Consider the following 19,757-nt stretch of genomic DNA (forward strand, 5'->3'; position numbering starts at 1 on the left):
AGTAGGAAACCAACACCTACAGCCACATCAACCTAAACAAGCCTAATCTCGTCTGATCTTGGAAGATAAGCAGGGATGGACCTGGTTAGTACTTGGATGGCAGACCCACCTGGGTATACCAGGTGCTGTAGGCTGTTTTGTTTTTTTCTCTTTTTCCGGCTTCCTTCAATGCTGGTTTTGAGATGTATAAGAGATGTAGGTCATTAGGAAACAAATATCTACAGCCACTCCACCCTGAACAAGCACAATCTCATCTGATCTTGTAAGCTAAGCAGGGCCGGGCCTGGTTAGTACTTGGATGGGAGACCACCTGGGAATACCAGGTGCTGTAGGCCTTTTTTTTTTCTCTCTTGTTCCGGCTTCCTTCAATGCTGGTTTTGAGATTATAGGAGATGTAGGTCAAAAGGAAACAAATACCTACAACCACACCACCCTGAACAAGCCCAATCTCGTCTGATCTTGGAAGCTAAGCAGGGCCGGGCCTGGTTAGTACTTCGATGGGAGACCACGTGGGAATACCAGGTGCTGTAGGCCTTTATTTTTTTCTCTCTTTTTCCAGCTTCCTTCAATGCTGGTTTTGAGATGTATAAGAGATGTAGGTCTTTAGGAAACCAATACCTACAGCCACACCACCCTGAACAAGCCATATCTCATCTGATCTTGGAAGCTAAGCATGGCTGTCCATGGTTAGTACTTGGATGGGAGACCACCTGGGAATACCAGGTGCTGTCAGCCTTTTTTTTTTCTCTTTTGTTCCGGCTTCCTTCAATGCTGGTTTTGAGATGTATAACAGATGTAGGTCAATAGGAAACCAATATCTACAGCCACACCACCCTAAACAAGCCCAATCTTGTCTGATCTTGGAAGCTAAGCAGGGCTGGGCCTGGTTAGTACTTGGATGGAAGACCACCTGGGAATACCAGGTGCTGTAGGCCTTTTTTTTTTTCTCTCTTGTTCCGCTTCCTTCAATGCTGGTTTTGAGATGTATAAGAGATGTAGGTCAATAGGAAAACAATACCTACAGCCACACCACACTGAACAAGCCCAATCTCGTCTGATCTTGGAAGCTAAGCAAGGACAGACCTGGTTAGTACTTGGATGGGAGACCACCTGGGAATACAAGGTGCTGTAGGCCTTTTTTTTTTCTCTCTTGTTCTGGCTTTCTTCAATGCTGGTTTTGAGATGTATAAGAGATGTAGGTCAATAAGAAATCAATACCTACAGTAAACCACCATGGGAGACCACCTGGGAATACCAGGTGCTGTAGGCCTTTTCTTTTTCTCTCTTGTTCCGTCTTCTTTTAATGCTGGTTTTCAGATGTATAAGAGATGTAGGTCATTAGGAAACCAATACCTACAGCTACACCACCCTGAAAAAGCCCAATCTCATCTGATCTTGGAAGCTAAGCAGGGCCGTACCTGGTTAGTACTTGGATGGGTGACCACCTGGGAATACCAGGTGCTGTAGGCCTATTTTTTTTTTCTCTTGTTCCGGCTTTCTTTAATGCTGGTTTTTAGATGTATAAGAGATGTAGGTCAATAGTAAAACAATACCTACAGCCACACCACCCTGAACAAGCCCAATCTCTTCTGATCTTGGAAGCTAAGCAGGGCTAGGCCTGGTTAGTACTTGGATGGGAGACCACCTGGGAATACAAGGTGCTGTAGGCTTTTTCTTTTTTCTCTCTTGTTCCGGCTTCCTTCAATGCTGCTTTTCAGATGTATAAGAGATGTAGGTCATTAAAAAACCAATACCTACAGCCACACCACCCTGAAAAAGCCCAATCTCGTCTGATCTTGGAAGCTAAGCAGGGCAGGGCTTGGTTAGTGCTTGAATAGGAGACCACCTGGGAATACCAGGTGCTGTAGGCCTTTTTTTTTTCTCTCTTGTTCTGGCTTTCTTCAATGCTGGTTTTGAGATGTATAAGAGATGTAGGTCAATAAGAAATCAATACCTACAGTAAACCACCATGGGAGACCACCTGGGAATACCATGTGCTGTAGGCCTTTTCTTTTTCTCTCTTGTTCCGGCTTCCTTCAATGCTGGTTTTGAGATGTATAAGAGATGTAGGTCAATAAGAAATCAATACCTACAGCCAAACCTCCCTAAATACCAGGTGCTGTAGGCTTTTTTTTTTTCTCTTGTTCCGGCTTTCTTCAATGCTGGTTTTTAGATGTATAAGAGATGTAGGTCAATAGTAAAACAATACCTACAGCCACACCACCCTGAACAAGCCCAATCTCTTCTGATCTTGGAAGCTAAGCAGGGCCAGGCCTGGTTAGTACTTGGATCGGAGACCACCTGGGAATACCAGGTGCTGTAGGCCTTTTTTTTTTTTCTCTTGTTCCGGCTTCCTTCAATGCTGGTTTTTAGATGTATAAGAGATGTAGGTCAATAGGAAAACAATGCCTACAGCCACACCACCCTGAACAAGCCCAATCTCGTCTAAACTTTTAAGCTAAGCAGGGCCGGGCCTGGTTAGTACTTGGATGGGAGACCACCTGGGAATACAAGGTGCTGTAGGCCTTTTTTTTTCTCTCTTGTTCCGGCTTCTTTTAATGCTGGTTTTCAGATGTATAAGAGATGTAGGTCATTAGGAAACCAATACCTACAGCCACACCACCCTGAAAAAGCCCAATCTCATCTGATCTTGGAAGCTAAGCAGGGCCTGACCTGTTTAGTACTTGGATGGGACACCACCTGGGAATACCAGGTGCTGTAGGCCTTTTATTTTTCTCTCTCGTTCCGGCTTCCTTCAATGCTGGTTTTGAGATGTATAAGAGATGTAGGTCAATAGGAAATCAATACCTACAGCCACACCACCCTGAACAAGCCCAATCTCATCTGATCTTGGAAGGTAAGCAGAGCCAGGCCTGATTAGTACTTGGATGGGAGACCACCTGGGAATACAAGATGTTGTAGGCTTCTTTTTTTATCTCTCTTGTCCGGCTTCCTTCAATGCTGGTTTTGAGATGTATAAGAGATGTAGGTCATTAGGAAACCAATACCTACAGCCACACCACCCTGAACAAGCCCAATCTTGTCTGATCTTGGAATCTAAGCAGGGTCGGGCCTGGTTAGTACTTGAATGGGAGACCACCTGGGAATACCAGGTGCTGTAGGCCTTTTTTTTTTATTCTCTTTTTCCGGCTTCCTTCAATGCTGGTTTTGAGATGTATAAGAGATGTAGGTCATATGGAATCCAATATCTACAGCCACTCCACCCTGAACAAGCACAATCTCATCTGATCTTGGAAGCTAAGCAATTAGGAATACCAGGTGCTGAAGGCCTTTTTTTTTCTCTCTTGTTCTGGCTTCCTTCAATGCTGGTTTTGAGATGTATAAGTGATGTAGGTCAGTAGGAAACCAATACCTACAGCCACACCACCCTGAACAAGACTAATCTCAGCTGATCTTGGAAGCTAAACAGGGCCGGACCTGGTTAGTACTTGGATGGCAGAATACCTGGGAATACCAGGTGCTGTAGGCCTTTTTTTTTTTATTCTCTTGTTCCGGCTTCCTTCAATGCTGGTTTTGAGATGTATAAGAGATGTAGGTCATATGGAATCCAATACCTACAGCCACACCACCCTGAGCAAGCCCAATCTCGCCTGAACTTTTAAGCTAAGCAGGGCCGGGCCTGGTTAGTACTTGGATGGGAGACCACCTGGGAATACAAGGTGCTGTAGGCCTTTTTTTTTCTCTCCTGTTCTGGCTTCTTTTAATGCTGGTTTTCAGATGTATAAGAGATGTAGGTCATTAGGAAACCATTACCTACAGCCACACCACCCTGAAAAAGCCCAATCTCATCTGATCTTGGAAGCTAAGCAGGGCCAGACCTGGTTAGTACTTGGATGGTACACCACCTGGGAATACCAGGTGCTGTAGGCCTTTTCTTTTTCTCTCTTGTTCCGGCTTCCTTCAATGCTGGTTTTGAGATGTATAAGAGATGTAGGTCATTAAGAAAGCAATACCTACAGCCACACCACCCTGAACAAGCCCAATCTCAGCTGATCTTGGTAGCTAAGCAGGGCTGGGCCTGGTTAGTACTTGGATGGGAGACCACCTGGGAATACCAGGTGCTGTAGGCCTCTATTTTTTTCTCTCTTGTTCTGGCTTCCTTCAATGCTGGTTTTGAGATGTATAAGAGATGTAGGTCAATAAGAAATCAATACCTACAGCCAAACCACCCTGAATACCAGGTGCTGTAGGCCTTATTTTTTTCTCTCTTTTCTGGCTTCCTTCAATGCTGGTTTTGAGATGTATAAGAGATGTAGGTCAGTAGGAAACCAATATCTACAGCCACACCACCCTGAACAAGCCTAATCTCGTCTGATCTTGGAAGCTAAACAGGGCCGGACCTGGTTAGTACTTGGATGGCAGACCACCTGGGTATACCAGGTGCTCTAGGCTTTTTTTTTTTTTTCTCTTGTTCCGGCTTCCTTCAATGCTGGTTTTGAGATGTATAAGAGATGTAGGGCATTAGGAAACAAATATCTACAGCTACTCCACCCTGAACAAGCTCAATCTCATCTGATCTTGTAAGCTAAGCAGTGTTGGGCCTGGTTAGTACTTGGATGGGAGACCACCTTGGAATACCAGGTGCTGTAGGCCTTATTTTTTTCTCTCTTGTTCCGGCTTCCTTCAATGCTGGTTTTCAGATGTATAAGAGATGTAGGTTATTAGTAAACCAATACCTACAGCCACACCACCCTGAAAAAGTCCAATCTCGTCTGATCTTGGAAGCTAAGCAGGGCTGGACCTGGTTAGTACTTGGATGGGAGACCACCTGGGAATACAAGGTGCTGTAAGCCTTTTTTTTTTCTCTCTTGTTCCGGCTTCCTTCAATGCTGATTTTCAGATGTATAATAGATGTAGGTAAATAGAAAATCAATACCTACAGCCACACCACCCTGAACAAGCCTAATCTCGGCTGATCTAGGAAGCTAAGCAGGGCCAGGTCTGGTTAGTACTTGCATGGCAGACTACCTGGGAATACCAGGTGCTGTAGGCCTTTTTTTTTTTTTCTCTTGTTCCGGCTTCCTTCAATGCTGGTTTTGGGATTTATAAGAGATGTAGGTCATTTGGAATCCAATATCTACAGCCACTCCACCCTGAACAAGCACAATCTCATCTGATTGGGGAAGCTAAGCAGGGCTGGGCCTGGTTAGTACTTGGATGGGAGACCACCTGGGAATACCAGGTGCTGTAGGCCTTTATTTTTTTTCTCTCTTGTTCTGGCTTCCTTCAATGCTGGTTTTGAGATGTATAAGAGATGTAGGTCAGTAGGAAACCAATATCTACAGCCACACCACCCTGAACAAGCCTAATCTCGTCTGATCTTGGAAGCTAAGCAATTGGGAATACCAGGTGCTGCAGGCCTTTTTTTTTTTTCTCTTTTGTTCTGGCTTCCTTCAATGCTGGTTTTGAGATGTATAAGAAATGTAGGTCAGTAGGAAACCAATAGCTACAGCCACACCACCCTGAACAAGCTTAATCTCGTCTGATCTTGGAAGCTAAGCAGGGCCGGACCTGGTTAGTACTTGGATGGCAGACCACCTGGGTATACCAGGTGCTGTAGGCTTTTTTTTTTTTTTCTCTTCTTCCGGCTTCCTTCAATGCTGGTTTTGAGATGTATAAGAGATGTAGGTCATTAGGAAACAAATATCTAAAGCCACTCCACCCTGAACAAGCACAATCTTGTCTGATTTTGTAAGCTAAGCAGGGCCGGGCCTGGTTAGTACTTGGATGGGAGACCACCTGGAAATACCAGGTGCTGTAGGCCTTTTTTTTTTCTCTCTTGTTCCGGCTTCCTTCAATGCTGGTTTTGAGATTATAGGAGATGTAGGTCAAAAGGAAACAAATACCTACAGTCACACCACCCTGAACAAGCTCAATCTCGTCTGATCTTGGAAACTAAGCATAGCCAGGCCTGGTTAGTACTTGGGTGGGAGACCACCTGCGAATACCAGGTGCTGTAGGCTTTTTTTTTTCTCTCTTTTGTTCTGGCTTCCTTCAATGCTGGTTTTGAGATGTATAAGAAATGTAGGTCAGTAGGAAACCAATACCTACAGCCACACCACCCTGAAAAAGCCCAATCTCGTCTGATCTTGGAAGCTAAGCAGGGCCGGACCTGGTTAGTACTTGGATGGTACACCACCTGGGAATACCAGGTGCTGTAGGCCTTTTCTTTTTCTCTCTTGTTCCGGCTTCCTTCAATGCTGGTTTTGAGATGTATAAGAGATGTAGGTCATTAAGAAAGCAATACCTACAGCCACACCACCCTGAACAAGCCCAATCTCAGCTGATCTTGGTAGCTAAGCAGGGCTGGGCCTGGTTAGTACTTGGATGGGAGACCACCTGGGAATACCAGGTGCTGTAGGCCTCTATTTTTTCTCTCTTGTTCTGGCTTCCTTCAATGCTGGTTTTGAGATGTATAAGAGATGTAGGTCAATAAGAAATCAATACCTACAGCCAAACCACCATGGGAGACCACCTGGGAATACCAGGTGCTGTAGGCCTTTTCTTTTTCTCTCTTGTTCCGGCTTCCTTCAATGCTGGTTTTGAGATGTATAAGAGATGTAGGTCAATAAGAAATCAATACCTACAGCCAAACCACCCTGAATACCAGGTGCTGTAGGCCTTATTTTTTTCTCTCTTGTTCTGGCTTCCTTCAATGCTGGTTTTGAGATGTATAAGAGATGTAGGTCAGTAGGAAACCAATATCTACAGCCACACCACCCTGAACAAGCCTAATCTCGTCTGATCTTGGAAGCTAAACAGGGCCGGACCTGGTTAGTACTTGGATGGCAGACCACCTGGGTATACCAGGTGCTCTAGGCTTTTTTTTTTTTTTCTCTTGTTCCGGCTTCCTTCAATGCTGGTTTTGAGATGTATAAGAGATGTAGGGCATTAGGAAACAAATATCTACAGCTACTCCACCCTGAACAAGCTCAATCTCATCTGATCTTGTAAGCTAAGCAGGGCTGGGCCTGGTTAGTACTTGGATGGGAGACCACCTTGGAATACAAGGTGCTGTAGGCCTTTTTTTTTTCTCTCTTGTTCCGGCTTCCTTCAATGCTGGTTTTCAGATGTATAAGAGATGTAGGTTATTAGTAAACCAATACCTACAGCCACACCACCCTGAAAAAGTCCAATCTCGTCTGATCTTGGAAGCTAAGAAGGGCTGGACCTGGTTAGTACTTGGATGGGAGACCACCTGGGAATACAAGGTGCTGTAAGCCTTTTTTTTTTCTCTCTTGTTCCGGCTTCCTTCAATGCTGGTTTTCAGATGTATAAGAGATGTAGGTTATTAGTAAACCAATACCTACAGCCACACCACCCTGAAAAAGTCCAATCTCGTCTGATCTTGGAAGCTAAGAAGGGCTGGACCTGGTTAGTACTTGGATGGGAGACCACCTGGGAATACAAGGTGCTGTAAGCCTTTTTTTTTTCTCTCTTGTTCCGGCTTCCTTCAATGCTGGTTTTCAGATGTATAATAGATGTAGGTAAATAGGAAATCATTACCTACAGCCAAACCACCCTGAACAAGCCTAATCTCGGCTGATCTAGGAAGCTAAGCAGGGCCAGGCCTGGTTAGTACTTGGAATGCAGACTACCTGGGAATACCAGGTGCTGTAGGCCTTTTTTTTTTTTTCTCTTGTTCCGGCTTCCTTCAATGCTGGCTTTGAGATTTATAAGAGATGTAGGTCATTTGGAATTCAATATCTACAGCCACTCCACCCTGAACAAGCACAATCTCATCTGATCTTGGAAGCTAAGCAGGGCTGGGCCTGGTTAGTACTTGGATGGGAGACCACCTGGGAATACCAGGTGCTGTAGGCCTTTATTTTTTTTCTCTCTTGTTCTGGCTTCCTTCAATGCTGGTTTTGAGATGTATAAGAGATGTAGGTCAGTAGGAAACCAATATCTACAGCCGCACCACCCTGAACAAGCCTAATCTCGTCTGATCTTGGAAGCTAAGCAATTGGGAATACCAGGTGCTGTAGGCCTTTTTTTTTTTCTCTTTTGTTCTGGCTTCCTTCAATGCTGGTTTTGAGATGTATAAGAAATGTAGGTCAGTAGGAAACCAATACCTACAGCCACACCACCCTGAACAAGCCTAATCTCGTCTGATCTTGGAAGCTAAGCAGGGCCGGACTTGGTTAGTACTTGGATGGCAGACCACCTGGGTATACCAGGTGCTGTAGGCTTTTTATTTTTTTTCTCTTGTTCCGGCTTCCTTCAATGCTGGTTTTGAGATGTATAAGAGATGTAGGTCATTAGGAAACAAATATCTAAAGCCACTCCACCCTGAACAAGCACAATCTTGTCTGATTTTGTAAGCTAAGCAGGGCCGGGCCTGGTTAGTACTTGGATGGGAGACCACCTAGAAATACCAGGTGCTGTATGCCTTTTTTTTTCTCTCTTGTTCCGGCTTCCTTCAATGCTGGTTTTGAGATTATAGGAGATGTAGGTCAAAAGGAAACAAATACCTACAGTCACACCACCCTGAACAAGCTCAATCTCGTCTGATCTTGGAAACTAAGCATAGCTGGGCCTGGTTGGTACTTGGGTGGGAGACCACCTGCGAATACCAGGTGCTGTAGGCTTTTTTTTTTCTCTCTTGTTCTGGCTTCCTTCAATGCTGGTTTTGAGATGTAAAAGAGATGTAGGTATTTAGGAAACCAATACCTACAGCCACACCACCCTGAACAAGCCATATCTCGTCTGATCTTGGAAGCTAAGCAGGGCCAGCCCTGGTTAGTACTTGGATGGGAGACCACCTGGGAATACAAGGTGCTGTAGGCCTTTTTTTTTTCATTTTTGTTCCGTCTTCCTTCAATGCTGGTTTTGAGATGTATAAGAGATGTAGGTCAATAGGAAACCAATACCTACTGCCACAACACCCTGAACAAGCCCAATCTCGTCTGATCTTGGAAGCTAAGCAGGGCCGGGCCTGGTTAGTACTTGGATGGGAGACCACCTGGAAATACCAGGTGCTGTAGGCCTTTTTTTTTTCTCTCTTGTTCTGGCTTCCTTCAATGCTGGTTTTGAGATGTATAAGAGATGTAGGTCAATAATAAATCAATACCTACAGCCAAACCACCATGGGAGACCACCTGGGAATACCAGGTGCTGTAGGCCTTTTCTTTTTCTCTCTTGTTCCGGCTTCCTTCAATGCTGGTTTTGAGATGTATAAGAGATGTAGGTCAATAAGAAATCAATACCTACAGCCAAACCACCCTGAATACCAGGTGCTGTAGGCCTTTTTTTTTTCTCTCTTGTTCTGGCTTCCTTCAATGCTGGTTTTGAGATGTATAAGAGATGTAGGTCATTTGGAAACCAATACCTACAGCCACACCACCCTGAACAAGCACAATCTCGTCTGATCTTGGAAGCTAAGCAGGGCCAGGCCTGGTTTGTTCTTGGATGGGAGACCACCTGGGAATACCAGATGCTGTAGGCCTTTTTTCTTTCTCTCTTGTTCCAGGTTCCTTCAATGCTGGTTTTTAGATGTATAAGAGATGTAGGTCAATATGAAAACAATACCTACAGCCACACCACCCTGAACAAGCCCAATCTCGTCTGATCTTGGAAGCTAAGCAGTTTTGGGCCTGGTTAGTACTTGGGTGGCAGACCACCTGGGAATACTAGGTGCTGTAGGCCTTTTCTTTTTCTCTCTTGTTCCGGCTTCCTTCAATGCTGGTTTTGAGATGTATAAGAGATGTAGGTCAGTAGGAAACCAATATCTACAGCCACTTCACCCTGAACAAGCCCAATCTCGTCTGATCTTGGAAGCTAAGTAGTGCTGGGCCTGGATGGGAGACCACCTGGGAATACCAGGTGCTGTAGGCTTTTTTTTTTCTCTCTTGTTCCGGCTTCCTTCAATGCTGGTTTTGAGATTATAAGAGATGTAGGTCATTAAGAAACCAATACCTACAGCCACAACACCCTGAACAAGCCCAATCTCGTCTGATCTTGGAAGCTAAGCAGTGCTGGGCCTGGTTAGTACTTGAATGGGAGACCACCTGGGAATACCAGGTACTGTAGGCCTTTTTCTTTTGTCTCTTGCTCTGGCTTCCTTCAATGCTGGTTTTGAGATGTATAAGAGATGTAGGTCAGTAAAAAACCAATATCTACAGCCACTCCACCCTGAACAAGCCTAATCTCGTCTGATCTTGGAAGCTAAGCAATTGGGAATACCAGGTGCTGTAAGCCTTTTTTTTTCTCTCTTGTTCTGACTTCCTTCAATGCTGGTTTTGAGATGTATAAGAGATGTAGGTCAGTAAGAAACCAATATCTACAGCCACTTCACCCTGAACAAGCACAATCTCATCTGATCTTGTAAGCTAAGCAGTGCTGGGCCTGGTTACTACTTGGATGGGAGACCACCTGGGAATACCAGGTGATGTAGGCTTTTTTTTTTCTCTCTTGTTCCGGCTTCCTTCAATGCTGGTTTTGAGATGTATAAGAGATGTAGGGCATTAAGAAAGCAATACTTACATCCACACCACCCTGGGCAAGCCTGATCTTGGAAGCTAAGCATTGTCGGGCCTAGTTAGTACTTGAATGGGAGACCACCTGGGAATACCAGGTGCTGTAGGGCTTTTTTTTTTCTCTCTTGTTCTGGCTTCCTTCAATGCTGGTATTGAGATGTATAAGAGATGTAGGTCAATAGGCAATCAATACCTACAGCCACACCACCCTGAACAAGCCCAATCTCGTCTGATCTTGGAAGCTAAGCAGGGCCAGGCCTGGTTAGTACTTGAATGGGAAACCACCTGGGAATACCAGGTGCTGTAGGCCTTTTTTTTTTTTTCTCTTGTTCTGGCTTCCTTCAATGCTGGTTTTGAGATGTATAAGAGATGTAGGTCAGTAGGAAACCAATACCTAGAGCCACACCACCCTGAACAAGCCTAATTTCGGCGGATCTTGGAAGCTAAGCAATTGGGAATACCAGGTGCTGTAGGCCTTTTTTTTTCTCTCTTGTTCTGACTTCCTTCAATGCTGGTTTTCAGATATATAAGAGATGTAGGTCAGTAAGAAATGAATATCTACAGCCACTCCACCCTGAACAAGCCTAATCTCGTCTGATCTTGGAAGCTAAGCAATTGGGAATACCAGGTGCTGTAGGCCTTTTTTTTTTCTCTCTTATTCTGGCTTCCTTCAATGCTGGTTTTGAGATGTAAAAGAGATGTAGGTATTTAGGAAACCAATACCTACAGCCACACCACCCTGAACAAGCCATATCTCGTCTGATCTTGGAAGCTAAGCAGGGCCAGCCCTGGTTAGTACTTGGATGGGAGACCACCTGGGAATACAAGGTGCTGTAGGCCTTTTTTTTTTCATTTTTGTTCCGTCTTCCTTCAATGCTGGTTTTGAGATGTATAAGAGATGTAGGTCAATAGGAAACCAATACCTACTGCCACAACACCCTGAACAAGCCCAATCTCGTCTGATCTTGGAAGCTAAGCAGGGCCGGGCCTGGTTAGTACTTGGATGGGAGACCACCTGGAAATACCAGGTGCTGTAGGCCTTTTTTTTTTCTCTCTTGTTCTGGCTTCCTTCAATGCTGGTTTTGAGATGTATAAGAGATGTAGGTCAATAATAAATCAATACCTACAGCCAAACCACCATGGGAGACCACCTGGGAATACCAGGTGCTGTAGGCCTTTTCTTTTTCTCTCTTGTTCCGGCTTCCTTCAATGCTGGTTTTGAGATGTATAAGAGATGTAGGTCAATAAGAAATCAATACCTACAGCCAAACCACCCTGAATACCAGGTGCTGTAGGCCTTTTTTTTTTCTCTCTTGTTCTGGCTTCCTTCAATGCTGGTTTTGAGATGTATAAGAGATGTAGGTCATTTGGAAACCAATACCTACAGCCACACCACCCTGAACAAGCACAATCTCGTCTGATCTTGGAAGCTAAGCAGGGCCAGGCCTGGTTTGTTCTTGGATGGGAGACCACCTGGGAATACCAGATGCTGTAGGCCTTTTTTCTTTCTCTCTTGTTCCAGGTTCCTTCAATGCTGGTTTTTAGATGTATAAGAGATGTAGGTCAATATGAAAACAATACCTACAGCCACACCACCCTGAACAAGCCCAATCTCGTCTGATCTTGGAAGCTAAGCAGTTTTGGGCCTGGTTAGTACTTGGGTGGCAGACCACCTGGGAATACTAGGTGCTGTAGGCCTTTTCTTTTTCTCTCTTGTTCCGGCTTCCTTCAATGCTGGTTTTGAGATGTATAAGAGATGTAGGTCAGTAGGAAACCAATATCTACAGCCACTTCACCCTGAACAAGCCCAATCTCGTCTGATCTTGGAAGCTAAGTAGTGCTGGGCCTGGATGGGAGACCACCTGGGAATACCAGGTGCTGTAGGCTTTTTTTTTTCTCTCTTGTTCCGGCTTCCTTCAATGCTGGTTTTGAGATTATAAGAGATGTAGGTCATTAAGAAACCAATACCTACAGCCACAACACCCTGAACAAGCCCAATCTCGTCTGATCTTGGAAGCTAAGCAGTGCTGGGCCTGGTTAGTACTTGAATGGGAGACCACCTGGGAATACCAGGTACTGTAGGCCTTTTTCTTTTGTCTCTTGCTCTGGCTTCCTTCAATGCTGGTTTTGAGATGTATAAGAGATGTAGGTCAGTAAGAAACCAATATCTACAGCCACTCCACCCTGAACAAGCCTAATCTCGTCTGATCTTGGAAGCTAAGCAATTGGGAATACCAGGTGCTGTAAGCCTTTTTTTTTCTCTCTTGTTCTGACTTCCTTCAATGCTGGTTTTGAGATGTATAAGAGATGTAGGTCAGTAAGAAACCAATATCTACAGCCACTTCACCCTGAACAAGCACAATCTCATCTGATCTTGTAAGCTAAGCAGTGCTGGGCCTGGTTACTACTTGGATGGGAGACCACCTGGGAATACCAGGTGATGTAGGCTTTTTTTTTTCTCTCTTGTTCCGGCTTCCTTCAATGCTGGTTTTGAGATGTATAAGAGATGTAGGGCATTAAGAAAGCAATACTTACATCCACACCACCCTGGGCAAGCCTGATCTTGGAAGCTAAGCATTGTCGGGCCTAGTTAGTACTTGAATGGGAGACCACCTGGGAATACCAGGTGCTGTAGGGCTTTTTTTTTTCTCTCTTGTTCTGGCTTCCTTCAATGCTGGTATTGAGATGTATAAGAGATGTAGGTCAATAGGCAATCAATACCTACAGCCACACCACCCTGAACAAGCCCAATCTCGTCTGATCTTGGAAGCTAAGCAGGGCCAGGCCTGGTTAGTACTTGAATGGGAAACCACCTGGGAATACCAGGTGCTGTAGGCCTTTTTTTTTTTTTCTCTTGTTCTGGCTTCCTTCAATGCTGGTTTTGAGATGTATAAGAGATGTAGGTCAGTAGGAAACCAATACCTAGAGCCACACCACCCTGAACAAGCCTAATTTCGGCGGATCTTGGAAGCTAAGCAATTGGGAATACCAGGTGCTGTAGGCCTTTTTTTTTCTCTCTTGTTCTGACTTCCTTCAATGCTGGTTTTCAGATATATAAGAGATGTAGGTCAGTAAGAAATGAATATCTACAGCCACTCCACCCTGAACAAGCCTAATCTCGTCTGATCTTGGAAGCTAAGCAATTGGGAATACCAGGTGCTGTAGGCCTTTTTTTTTTCTCTCTTGTTCTGGCTTCCTTCAATGCTGGTTTTGAGATGTATAAGAAATGTAGGTCAGTATGAAACCAACACCTACAGCCAAACCACCCTGAACAAGCCTAATCTCATCTGATCTTAGAAGCTAAGCAGGGCCGGACCTGGTTAGTACTTGGATGGCAGACCACCTGGGAATACCAGGTGCTGTAGGCCTTTTTTTTTTTCTCTCTTGTTCCGGTTTCCTTCAATGCTGGTTTTGAGATGTATAAGAGATGTAGGTCATTAGGAAACAAATATCTACAGGCACTCCACCCTGAACAAGCACAATCTTGTCTGATCTTGTAAGCTAAGCAGGGCTGGAGCTGGTTAATACTTGGATGGGAGACCACCTGGGAATACCAGGTGCTGTAGGCCTCTTTTTTTTTTCTCTCTTGTTTCGGCTTCCTTCAATGCTGGTTTTGAGATTATAGGAGATGTAGGTCAATAGGAAACAAATACCTACAGTCACACCACCCTGAACAAGCCCAATCTCATCTGATCTTGGAAATTAAGCATAGCTGGGCCTGGTTAGTACTTGGATAGGAGACCACCTGGGAATACCAGGTGTTGTAGGCTTTTTTTTTTCTCTCTTGTTCCAGCTTCCTTTAATGCTGGTTTTGAGATGTATAAGAGATGTAGGTCATTAGGAAACCAATACCTACAGCCACACCACCCTGAACAAGCCCAATCTCAACTGATCATGGAAGCTAAGCAGGGCCTGGCCTGGTTAGTCCTTCAATGGGAGAACACCTGGGAATACCAGGTGCTGTAGGCCTTTTTTTTTTCTCTCTTGTTCCGGCTTCCTTCAATGCTGGTTTTGAGATGTAAAAGAGATGTAGGTCATCAGGAAACCAATATCTACAGCCACACCACCCTGAACAAGCCCAATCTTGTCTGATCTTGAAAGCTAAGCAGGTCCGGGCCTGGTTAGTACTTTTTTTTTTCTCTCTTGTTCCGGCTTCCTTCAATGCTGGTTTTGAGATGTAAAAGAGATGTAGGTCATCAGGAAACCAATATCTACAGCCACACCACCCTGAACAAGCCCAATCTCGTCTGATCTTGAAAGCTAAGCAGGTCCGGGCCTGGTTAGTACTTTTTTTTTTCTCTCTTGTTCCGGCTTCCTTCAATGCTGGTTTTGAGATGTATAAGTGATGTAGGTCATTAGAAAACTAATACCTACAGTCACACCACCCTGAACAAGCCCAATCTCATCTGATCTTGGAAATTAAGCATAGCTGGGCCTGGTTAGTAATTGGATGGGAGACCACCTGGGAATACCAGGTGCTGTAGGCCTTTTTTTTCTCTCTCTTTTTCCGGCTTCCTTCAATGCTGGTTTTTAGATGTATAAGAGATGTAGGTCAATAGGAAAACAATAACTATAGCCACACCACCCTGAAGAAGCCCAATCTTGTCTGATCTTGGAAGCTAAGCAGAGCCAGGTCTGGTTAGTACTTGGATGGGAGACCACCTCGGAATAGCAGGTGCTGTAGGCCTTTTCTTTTTCTCTCTTGTTCCGGATTCCTTCAATGCTGGTTTTGAGATGTATAAGAGATGTAGGTCAATAGGAAATCAATACCTACTGCCACACCACCCTGAACAAGCCCAATCTCGTCTGATCTTGGAAGCTAAGCAGGGCCGGACCTGGTTAGTACTTGGATGGGAGACCAACTGGGAATACCAGGTGCTGTAGGCCTTTTCTTTTTCTCTCTTGTTCCGGCTTCCTTCAATGCTGGTTTTGAGATGTATAAGTGATGTAGGTCATTAGAAAACTAATACCTACAGTCACACCACCCTGAACAAGCCCAATCTCATCTGATCTTGGAAATTAAGCATAGCTGGGCCTGGTTAGTAATTGGATGGGAGACCACCTGGGAATACCAGGTGCTGTAGGCTTTTTTTTTCTCTCTCTTTTTCCGGCTTCCTTCAATGCTGGTTTTTAGATGTATAAGAGATGTAGGTCAATAGGAAAACAATAACTATAGCCACACCATCCTGAAGAAGCCCAATCTTGTCTGATCTTGGAAGCTAAGCAGGGACGGGCCTGGTTAGTACTTGGATGGGAGACCACCTGGGAATACCAGGTGCTGTAGGCCTTTTTTTTATCTCTCTTGTTCCGGCTTCCGTCAATGCTGGTTTTGAGATGTATAAGAGATGTAGGTCATTAGGAAACCAATACCTACAACCACACCATCCTGAACAAGCCCAATCTCATCTGATCTTGGAAGCTAAGCAGAGCCGGGTCTGGTTAGTACTTGGATGGGAGACCACCTCGGAATAGCAGGTGCTGTAGGCCTTTTCTTTTTCTCTCTTCTTCCGGATTCCTTCAATGCTGGTTTTGAGATGTATAAGAGATGTAGGTCAATAGGAAATCAATACCTACTGCCACACCACCCTGAACAAGCCCAATCTCGTCTGATCTTGGAAGCTAAGCAGGGCCGGACCTGGTTAGTACTTGGATGGGAGACCACCTGGGAATACCAGGTGCTGTAGGCCTTTCCTTTTTCTCTCCTGTTCCGGCTTCCTTCAATGCTGGTTTTGAGATGTATAAGAGATGTAGGTCAATAGGAAATCAATATCTACAGCCAAACCACCCTGAACAAGCACAATCTTGTCTGATCTTGGAAGCTAAGCAGGGCCAGGCATGGTTAGTACTTGGATGGGAGACCACCTCGGAATATCAGATGCTGTAGGCCTTTTTTTTATCTCTCTTCTTCCGGCTTCCTTCACTGCTGGATTTGAGATGTATAAGAGATGTAGGTCATTAGGAAACCAATATCTACAGCCACTTCACCCTGTACAAGCACAGTCTCCTCTGATCTTGGAAGCTAAGCAGGGTCGGGCTTAGTTAGTACTTGAATGGGAGACCATCTGAGAATACCCGGTTCTGTAGGCATTTTTTTTTTCTCTCTTGTTCTGGCTTCCTTCAATGCTGGTTTTGAGATGTATAAGAGATGTAGGTCAATAGGAAATCAATACCTACAGCCACACCACCCTGAACAAGCCCAATCTCGTCTGATCTTGGAAGCTAAGCCGGGCCGGGCCTGGTTAGTACTTGAATGGGAGACCACCTGGGAATACCAGGTGCTGTAGGCTTTTTTTTTTCTCTCTTGTTCTTGCTTCCTTCAATGCTGGTTTTGAGATGTATAAGAGATGTAGGTCAGTAGGAAACCAATACCTAGAGACACACCACCCTGAACAAGCCTAATCTCGGCTGATCTTGGAAGCTAAGCAGGTCTGGACCTGGTTAGTACTTGGATGGCAGACCACCCGTGAATACCAGGTGCTGTAGGACTTTTTTTTTTTTCTCTTGTTCAGGCTTCCTTCAATGCTGGTTTTGAGATGTATAAGAGATGTAGGTCATTAGGAAAACAATACCTCCAGCAACACCACCCTGAACAAGCATAATCTCATCTGATCATGGAAGCTAAGCAGGGCCAAGCCTGGTTAGTTCTTAGATGGGAGACCACCTGGGAATACAAGGTGCTGTAGGCCTTTTTTTTTCGTTCTCTCTTGTTCCGCTTCCTTCAATGCTGGTTTTGAGATGTATAAGAGATGTAGGTCAATAGGCAACCAATACCTACGGCCACCCCACCCTGAACAAGCCAAATTTCATCTGATCTTGGAAGCTAAGCAGGGCTGGGCCTGGTTACTACTTGGATGGGAGACCACCTGGGAATACCAGGTGCTGTAGGCCTTTCTTTTTATCTCTCTTGTTCCTGCTTCCTTCAATGCTGGTTTTGAGATGTATAAGAGATGTAGGTTATTAAGAAACCAATACCTAAAGCCACAACACCCTGAACAAGCCCAATCTCATCTGATCTTGGAAGCTAAGCAGTGCCGGGCCTGGTTAGTACTTGAATGGGAGACCACCTGGGAATACCAGGTACTGTAGGCCTTTTTCTTTTGTCTCTGTTCTGGCTTCCTTTAATGCTGGTTTTGAGATGTATAAGAGATGTAGGTCAGTAAGAAACCAATATCTACAGCCACACCACCCTGAACAAGCCTAATCTCGTCTGATCTTGGAAGCTAAGCAATTGGGAATACCAGGTGCTGTAAGCCTTTTTTTTTCTCTCTTGTTCTGACTTCCTTCAATGCTGGTTTTGAGATGTATAAGAGATGTAGGTCAGTAGGAAACCAATATCTACAGCCACTTCACCCTGAACAAGCACAATCTTATCTGGTCTTGTAAGCTAAGCAGTGCTGGGCCTGGTTACTACTTGGATGGGAGACCCCCTGGGAATACCAGGTGCTGTAGGCTTTTTTTTTTCTCTCTTGTTCTGGCTTCCTTCAATGCTGGTTTTGAGATGTATAAGTGATGTAGGTCATTACAAAACTAATACCAACAGCCACACCACCCTGAACAAGCCCAATCTCATCTGATCTTGGAAGCTAAGCAGGGCTGGGCCTGGTTACTACTTGGATGGGAGACCACCTGGGAATACCAGGTGCTGTAAGCCTTTTTTTTTTCTCTCTTGTTCCGGCTTCCTTCAATGCTGGTTTTGAGATGTATAAGAGATGTAGGTCAATAAGCGCCCAATACCTACGGCTACCCCACCCTGAACAAGCCCAATCTCATCTGATCTTGGAAGCTAAGCAGGGCTGGGCCTGGTTACTACTTGGATGGGAGACCACCTGGGAATACCAGGTGCTGTAGGCCTTTCTTTTTATCTCTCTTGTTCCTGCTTCCTTCAATGCTGGTTTTGAGATGTATAAGAGATGTAGGTCATTAAGAAACCAATATCTAAAGCCACAACACCCTGAACAAGCCCAATCTCGTCTGATCTTGGAAGCTAAGCAGTGCCGGGCCTGGTTAGTACTTGAATGGGAGACCACCTGGGAATACCAGGTACTGTAGGCCTTTTTCTTTTGTCTCTTGTTCTGGCTTCCTTTAATGCTGGTTTTGAGATGTATAAGAGATGTAGGTCAGTAAGAAACCAATATCTACAGCCACACCACCCTGAACAAGCCTAATCTCGTCTGATCTTGGAAGCTAAGCAATTGGGAATACCAGGTGCTGTAAGCCTTTTTTTTTCTCTCTTGTTCTGACTTCCTTCAATGCTGGTTTTGAGATGTATAAGAGATGTAGGTCAATAGGAAAACAATACCTACAGCTTCACATCTCTGAACAAGCCCAATCTTGTTTGATCTTGGAAGCTAAGCAGGGCTGGACCTGGTTAGTACTTTGATGGGAGACCACCTGGGAATACCAGGTGCTGTAGGCCTTTTTTTTTTCTCTCTTGTTCCGGCTTCCTTCAATGCTGGTTTTGAGATTATAAGAGAAGTAGGTCAATAGGAAATCAATACCTACAGCTACACATCTCTGAACAAGCCCAATCTCATCTGATCTTGAAAGATAAGCAGCGCCAGGCCTGGTTAGTAATTGGATGGGAGACCACCTGGGAATACCAGGTGCTGTAGGCTTTTTTTTTTTCTCTCTTGTTCCGGCTTCCTTTAATGCTGGTTTTTAGATGTATAAGAGATGTAGGTCAATAGGAAAACAATACCTATAGCAACACCACCCTGGACAAGCCCAATCTCGTCTGATCTTGGAAGCTAAGCAGGGACAGGCCTGGTTAGTACTTGGATGGGAGACCACCTGGGAATACCAGGTGATGTAGGCCTTTTTTTTTTTCTCTCTTGTTCCGGCTTCCTTCAATGCTGGTTTTGAGATTATAAGAGATGTAGGTCAATAGGAAACCAATACCTACAGCTACACATCTCTGAACAAGCTCAATCTTGTTTGATCTTGGAAGCTAAGCAGGGTTGGACCTGGTTAGTACTTTGATGGGAGACCACCTGGGAATACCAGGTGCTGTAGGCCTTTTTTTTTTCTCTCTTGTTCCGGCTTCCTTCAATGCTGGTTTTGAGATTATAAGAGATGTAGGTCAATAGGAAATCAATACCTACAGCTACACATCTCTGAACAAGCCCAATCTCGTCTGATCTTGAAAGATAAGCAGCGCCAGGCCTAATTAGTACATGGATGGGAGACCACCTGGGAATACCAGGTGCTGTAGGCCTTTTTTTTTCTCTTTTGACCTGGCTTCCTTCAGTGCTGGTTTTG

At 44.8% G+C, this 19,757-nt stretch overlaps 12 non-coding genes and 63 pseudogenes across 12 annotated transcripts; all 75 read left to right on the top strand.

Moving 5' to 3' along the window:
- The first annotated feature begins 14 nt into the window (after window positions 1–14).
- On the top strand, window positions 15–134 carry LOC142146813 (5S ribosomal RNA; annotated as a pseudogene).
- An 82-nt stretch (window positions 135–216) lies between these two features.
- LOC142146455 (5S ribosomal RNA) lies at window positions 217–335 on the top strand. Its single transcript, XR_012689972.1, has one exon. It is a non-coding gene; the product is annotated as a 5S ribosomal RNA (ribosomal RNA).
- An 80-nt stretch (window positions 336–415) lies between these two features.
- LOC142146834 (5S ribosomal RNA) lies at window positions 416–534 on the top strand. Its single transcript, XR_012690023.1, has one exon. It is a non-coding gene; the product is annotated as a 5S ribosomal RNA (ribosomal RNA).
- Window positions 535–816: 282 nt separating this feature from the next.
- On the top strand, window positions 817–935 carry LOC142145193 (5S ribosomal RNA; annotated as a pseudogene).
- Window positions 936–1,016: 81 nt separating this feature from the next.
- On the top strand, window positions 1,017–1,135 carry LOC142146210 (5S ribosomal RNA; annotated as a pseudogene).
- Window positions 1,136–1,351: 216 nt separating this feature from the next.
- Window positions 1,352–1,470, top strand: LOC142147245 (5S ribosomal RNA). Its single transcript, XR_012690400.1, has one exon. It is a non-coding gene; the product is annotated as a 5S ribosomal RNA (ribosomal RNA).
- Window positions 1,471–1,551: 81 nt separating this feature from the next.
- LOC142145211 (5S ribosomal RNA) lies at window positions 1,552–1,670 on the top strand (annotated as a pseudogene).
- An 82-nt stretch (window positions 1,671–1,752) lies between these two features.
- On the top strand, window positions 1,753–1,871 carry LOC142145135 (5S ribosomal RNA; annotated as a pseudogene).
- Window positions 1,872–2,207: 336 nt separating this feature from the next.
- LOC142145344 (5S ribosomal RNA) lies at window positions 2,208–2,326 on the top strand (annotated as a pseudogene).
- Window positions 2,327–2,407: 81 nt separating this feature from the next.
- LOC142145690 (5S ribosomal RNA) lies at window positions 2,408–2,526 on the top strand (annotated as a pseudogene).
- Window positions 2,527–2,606: 80 nt separating this feature from the next.
- LOC142145125 (5S ribosomal RNA) lies at window positions 2,607–2,725 on the top strand (annotated as a pseudogene).
- Window positions 2,726–2,806: 81 nt separating this feature from the next.
- LOC142146356 (5S ribosomal RNA) lies at window positions 2,807–2,925 on the top strand (annotated as a pseudogene).
- Window positions 2,926–3,006: 81 nt separating this feature from the next.
- Window positions 3,007–3,125, top strand: LOC142145512 (5S ribosomal RNA). Its single transcript, XR_012689869.1, has one exon. It is a non-coding gene; the product is annotated as a 5S ribosomal RNA (ribosomal RNA).
- A 246-nt stretch (window positions 3,126–3,371) lies between these two features.
- Window positions 3,372–3,490, top strand: LOC142146637 (5S ribosomal RNA; annotated as a pseudogene).
- Window positions 3,491–3,573: 83 nt separating this feature from the next.
- On the top strand, window positions 3,574–3,692 carry LOC142146108 (5S ribosomal RNA; annotated as a pseudogene).
- Window positions 3,693–3,772: 80 nt separating this feature from the next.
- LOC142145072 (5S ribosomal RNA) lies at window positions 3,773–3,891 on the top strand (annotated as a pseudogene).
- Window positions 3,892–3,972: 81 nt separating this feature from the next.
- LOC142146293 (5S ribosomal RNA) lies at window positions 3,973–4,091 on the top strand. Its single transcript, XR_012689951.1, has one exon. It is a non-coding gene; the product is annotated as a 5S ribosomal RNA (ribosomal RNA).
- A 203-nt stretch (window positions 4,092–4,294) lies between these two features.
- On the top strand, window positions 4,295–4,413 carry LOC142146344 (5S ribosomal RNA; annotated as a pseudogene).
- An 82-nt stretch (window positions 4,414–4,495) lies between these two features.
- Window positions 4,496–4,614, top strand: LOC142145430 (5S ribosomal RNA; annotated as a pseudogene).
- Window positions 4,615–4,695: 81 nt separating this feature from the next.
- On the top strand, window positions 4,696–4,814 carry LOC142145329 (5S ribosomal RNA; annotated as a pseudogene).
- An 81-nt stretch (window positions 4,815–4,895) lies between these two features.
- Window positions 4,896–5,014, top strand: LOC142146752 (5S ribosomal RNA; annotated as a pseudogene).
- Window positions 5,015–5,096: 82 nt separating this feature from the next.
- Window positions 5,097–5,215, top strand: LOC142146041 (5S ribosomal RNA; annotated as a pseudogene).
- Window positions 5,216–5,465: 250 nt separating this feature from the next.
- On the top strand, window positions 5,466–5,584 carry LOC142146026 (5S ribosomal RNA; annotated as a pseudogene).
- An 82-nt stretch (window positions 5,585–5,666) lies between these two features.
- Window positions 5,667–5,785, top strand: LOC142146381 (5S ribosomal RNA; annotated as a pseudogene).
- Window positions 5,786–5,865: 80 nt separating this feature from the next.
- Window positions 5,866–5,984, top strand: LOC142146089 (5S ribosomal RNA; annotated as a pseudogene).
- Window positions 5,985–6,066: 82 nt separating this feature from the next.
- On the top strand, window positions 6,067–6,185 carry LOC142147453 (5S ribosomal RNA). Its single transcript, XR_012690600.1, has one exon. It is a non-coding gene; the product is annotated as a 5S ribosomal RNA (ribosomal RNA).
- An 81-nt stretch (window positions 6,186–6,266) lies between these two features.
- LOC142146305 (5S ribosomal RNA) lies at window positions 6,267–6,385 on the top strand. The gene has a single exon (XR_012689952.1). It is a non-coding gene; the product is annotated as a 5S ribosomal RNA (ribosomal RNA).
- Window positions 6,386–6,724: 339 nt separating this feature from the next.
- On the top strand, window positions 6,725–6,843 carry LOC142146345 (5S ribosomal RNA; annotated as a pseudogene).
- Window positions 6,844–6,925: 82 nt separating this feature from the next.
- On the top strand, window positions 6,926–7,044 carry LOC142145683 (5S ribosomal RNA; annotated as a pseudogene).
- An 81-nt stretch (window positions 7,045–7,125) lies between these two features.
- On the top strand, window positions 7,126–7,244 carry LOC142145796 (5S ribosomal RNA; annotated as a pseudogene).
- An 81-nt stretch (window positions 7,245–7,325) lies between these two features.
- Window positions 7,326–7,444, top strand: LOC142145798 (5S ribosomal RNA; annotated as a pseudogene).
- An 81-nt stretch (window positions 7,445–7,525) lies between these two features.
- On the top strand, window positions 7,526–7,644 carry LOC142146735 (5S ribosomal RNA; annotated as a pseudogene).
- Window positions 7,645–7,726: 82 nt separating this feature from the next.
- Window positions 7,727–7,845, top strand: LOC142147118 (5S ribosomal RNA). The gene has a single exon (XR_012690277.1). It is a non-coding gene; the product is annotated as a 5S ribosomal RNA (ribosomal RNA).
- Window positions 7,846–8,094: 249 nt separating this feature from the next.
- On the top strand, window positions 8,095–8,213 carry LOC142145642 (5S ribosomal RNA; annotated as a pseudogene).
- An 82-nt stretch (window positions 8,214–8,295) lies between these two features.
- LOC142146723 (5S ribosomal RNA) lies at window positions 8,296–8,414 on the top strand (annotated as a pseudogene).
- Window positions 8,415–8,493: 79 nt separating this feature from the next.
- LOC142145815 (5S ribosomal RNA) lies at window positions 8,494–8,612 on the top strand (annotated as a pseudogene).
- Window positions 8,613–8,692: 80 nt separating this feature from the next.
- On the top strand, window positions 8,693–8,811 carry LOC142146310 (5S ribosomal RNA; annotated as a pseudogene).
- An 81-nt stretch (window positions 8,812–8,892) lies between these two features.
- LOC142145300 (5S ribosomal RNA) lies at window positions 8,893–9,011 on the top strand (annotated as a pseudogene).
- Window positions 9,012–9,350: 339 nt separating this feature from the next.
- On the top strand, window positions 9,351–9,469 carry LOC142146183 (5S ribosomal RNA; annotated as a pseudogene).
- Window positions 9,470–9,550: 81 nt separating this feature from the next.
- LOC142145509 (5S ribosomal RNA) lies at window positions 9,551–9,669 on the top strand (annotated as a pseudogene).
- A 268-nt stretch (window positions 9,670–9,937) lies between these two features.
- LOC142145379 (5S ribosomal RNA) lies at window positions 9,938–10,056 on the top strand (annotated as a pseudogene).
- A 245-nt stretch (window positions 10,057–10,301) lies between these two features.
- Window positions 10,302–10,420, top strand: LOC142146104 (5S ribosomal RNA; annotated as a pseudogene).
- Window positions 10,421–10,690: 270 nt separating this feature from the next.
- Window positions 10,691–10,809, top strand: LOC142147771 (5S ribosomal RNA; annotated as a pseudogene).
- Window positions 10,810–11,220: 411 nt separating this feature from the next.
- Window positions 11,221–11,339, top strand: LOC142146311 (5S ribosomal RNA; annotated as a pseudogene).
- An 81-nt stretch (window positions 11,340–11,420) lies between these two features.
- On the top strand, window positions 11,421–11,539 carry LOC142145301 (5S ribosomal RNA; annotated as a pseudogene).
- A 339-nt stretch (window positions 11,540–11,878) lies between these two features.
- Window positions 11,879–11,997, top strand: LOC142146184 (5S ribosomal RNA; annotated as a pseudogene).
- An 81-nt stretch (window positions 11,998–12,078) lies between these two features.
- On the top strand, window positions 12,079–12,197 carry LOC142145510 (5S ribosomal RNA; annotated as a pseudogene).
- A 268-nt stretch (window positions 12,198–12,465) lies between these two features.
- LOC142145380 (5S ribosomal RNA) lies at window positions 12,466–12,584 on the top strand (annotated as a pseudogene).
- Window positions 12,585–12,829: 245 nt separating this feature from the next.
- LOC142146106 (5S ribosomal RNA) lies at window positions 12,830–12,948 on the top strand (annotated as a pseudogene).
- A 270-nt stretch (window positions 12,949–13,218) lies between these two features.
- Window positions 13,219–13,337, top strand: LOC142147772 (5S ribosomal RNA; annotated as a pseudogene).
- Window positions 13,338–13,748: 411 nt separating this feature from the next.
- Window positions 13,749–13,867, top strand: LOC142146847 (5S ribosomal RNA). The gene has a single exon (XR_012690035.1). It is a non-coding gene; the product is annotated as a 5S ribosomal RNA (ribosomal RNA).
- Window positions 13,868–13,949: 82 nt separating this feature from the next.
- LOC142146591 (5S ribosomal RNA) lies at window positions 13,950–14,068 on the top strand (annotated as a pseudogene).
- An 82-nt stretch (window positions 14,069–14,150) lies between these two features.
- LOC142145333 (5S ribosomal RNA) lies at window positions 14,151–14,269 on the top strand (annotated as a pseudogene).
- Window positions 14,270–14,349: 80 nt separating this feature from the next.
- Window positions 14,350–14,468, top strand: LOC142146634 (5S ribosomal RNA; annotated as a pseudogene).
- Window positions 14,469–14,867: 399 nt separating this feature from the next.
- Window positions 14,868–14,986, top strand: LOC142145174 (5S ribosomal RNA; annotated as a pseudogene).
- Window positions 14,987–15,067: 81 nt separating this feature from the next.
- LOC142146705 (5S ribosomal RNA) lies at window positions 15,068–15,186 on the top strand (annotated as a pseudogene).
- Window positions 15,187–15,267: 81 nt separating this feature from the next.
- On the top strand, window positions 15,268–15,386 carry LOC142147746 (5S ribosomal RNA; annotated as a pseudogene).
- An 81-nt stretch (window positions 15,387–15,467) lies between these two features.
- LOC142145222 (5S ribosomal RNA) lies at window positions 15,468–15,586 on the top strand (annotated as a pseudogene).
- An 81-nt stretch (window positions 15,587–15,667) lies between these two features.
- Window positions 15,668–15,786, top strand: LOC142145318 (5S ribosomal RNA; annotated as a pseudogene).
- An 81-nt stretch (window positions 15,787–15,867) lies between these two features.
- On the top strand, window positions 15,868–15,986 carry LOC142145942 (5S ribosomal RNA; annotated as a pseudogene).
- Window positions 15,987–16,067: 81 nt separating this feature from the next.
- Window positions 16,068–16,186, top strand: LOC142146830 (5S ribosomal RNA). The gene has a single exon (XR_012690019.1). It is a non-coding gene; the product is annotated as a 5S ribosomal RNA (ribosomal RNA).
- Window positions 16,187–16,267: 81 nt separating this feature from the next.
- Window positions 16,268–16,386, top strand: LOC142146742 (5S ribosomal RNA; annotated as a pseudogene).
- A 281-nt stretch (window positions 16,387–16,667) lies between these two features.
- Window positions 16,668–16,786, top strand: LOC142147060 (5S ribosomal RNA). Its single transcript, XR_012690221.1, has one exon. It is a non-coding gene; the product is annotated as a 5S ribosomal RNA (ribosomal RNA).
- Window positions 16,787–16,866: 80 nt separating this feature from the next.
- On the top strand, window positions 16,867–16,985 carry LOC142146748 (5S ribosomal RNA; annotated as a pseudogene).
- A 283-nt stretch (window positions 16,986–17,268) lies between these two features.
- Window positions 17,269–17,387, top strand: LOC142145280 (5S ribosomal RNA; annotated as a pseudogene).
- Window positions 17,388–17,469: 82 nt separating this feature from the next.
- On the top strand, window positions 17,470–17,588 carry LOC142145963 (5S ribosomal RNA; annotated as a pseudogene).
- A 244-nt stretch (window positions 17,589–17,832) lies between these two features.
- LOC142146355 (5S ribosomal RNA) lies at window positions 17,833–17,951 on the top strand (annotated as a pseudogene).
- Window positions 17,952–18,031: 80 nt separating this feature from the next.
- Window positions 18,032–18,150, top strand: LOC142147768 (5S ribosomal RNA; annotated as a pseudogene).
- An 81-nt stretch (window positions 18,151–18,231) lies between these two features.
- On the top strand, window positions 18,232–18,350 carry LOC142147395 (5S ribosomal RNA). The gene has a single exon (XR_012690544.1). It is a non-coding gene; the product is annotated as a 5S ribosomal RNA (ribosomal RNA).
- An 82-nt stretch (window positions 18,351–18,432) lies between these two features.
- Window positions 18,433–18,551, top strand: LOC142146251 (5S ribosomal RNA; annotated as a pseudogene).
- A 245-nt stretch (window positions 18,552–18,796) lies between these two features.
- Window positions 18,797–18,915, top strand: LOC142146138 (5S ribosomal RNA; annotated as a pseudogene).
- An 80-nt stretch (window positions 18,916–18,995) lies between these two features.
- On the top strand, window positions 18,996–19,114 carry LOC142146147 (5S ribosomal RNA; annotated as a pseudogene).
- Window positions 19,115–19,195: 81 nt separating this feature from the next.
- Window positions 19,196–19,314, top strand: LOC142145397 (5S ribosomal RNA; annotated as a pseudogene).
- Window positions 19,315–19,395: 81 nt separating this feature from the next.
- On the top strand, window positions 19,396–19,514 carry LOC142145973 (5S ribosomal RNA; annotated as a pseudogene).
- Window positions 19,515–19,594: 80 nt separating this feature from the next.
- LOC142146527 (5S ribosomal RNA) lies at window positions 19,595–19,713 on the top strand (annotated as a pseudogene).
- Window positions 19,714–19,757: the final 44 nt, after the last annotated feature.

This window comes from Mixophyes fleayi, chromosome 3 (assembly GCF_038048845.1).
Source record: "Mixophyes fleayi isolate aMixFle1 chromosome 3, aMixFle1.hap1, whole genome shotgun sequence".
In the NCBI taxonomy this organism is placed as follows: Eukaryota; Metazoa; Chordata; class Amphibia; order Anura; family Limnodynastidae; genus Mixophyes; species Mixophyes fleayi.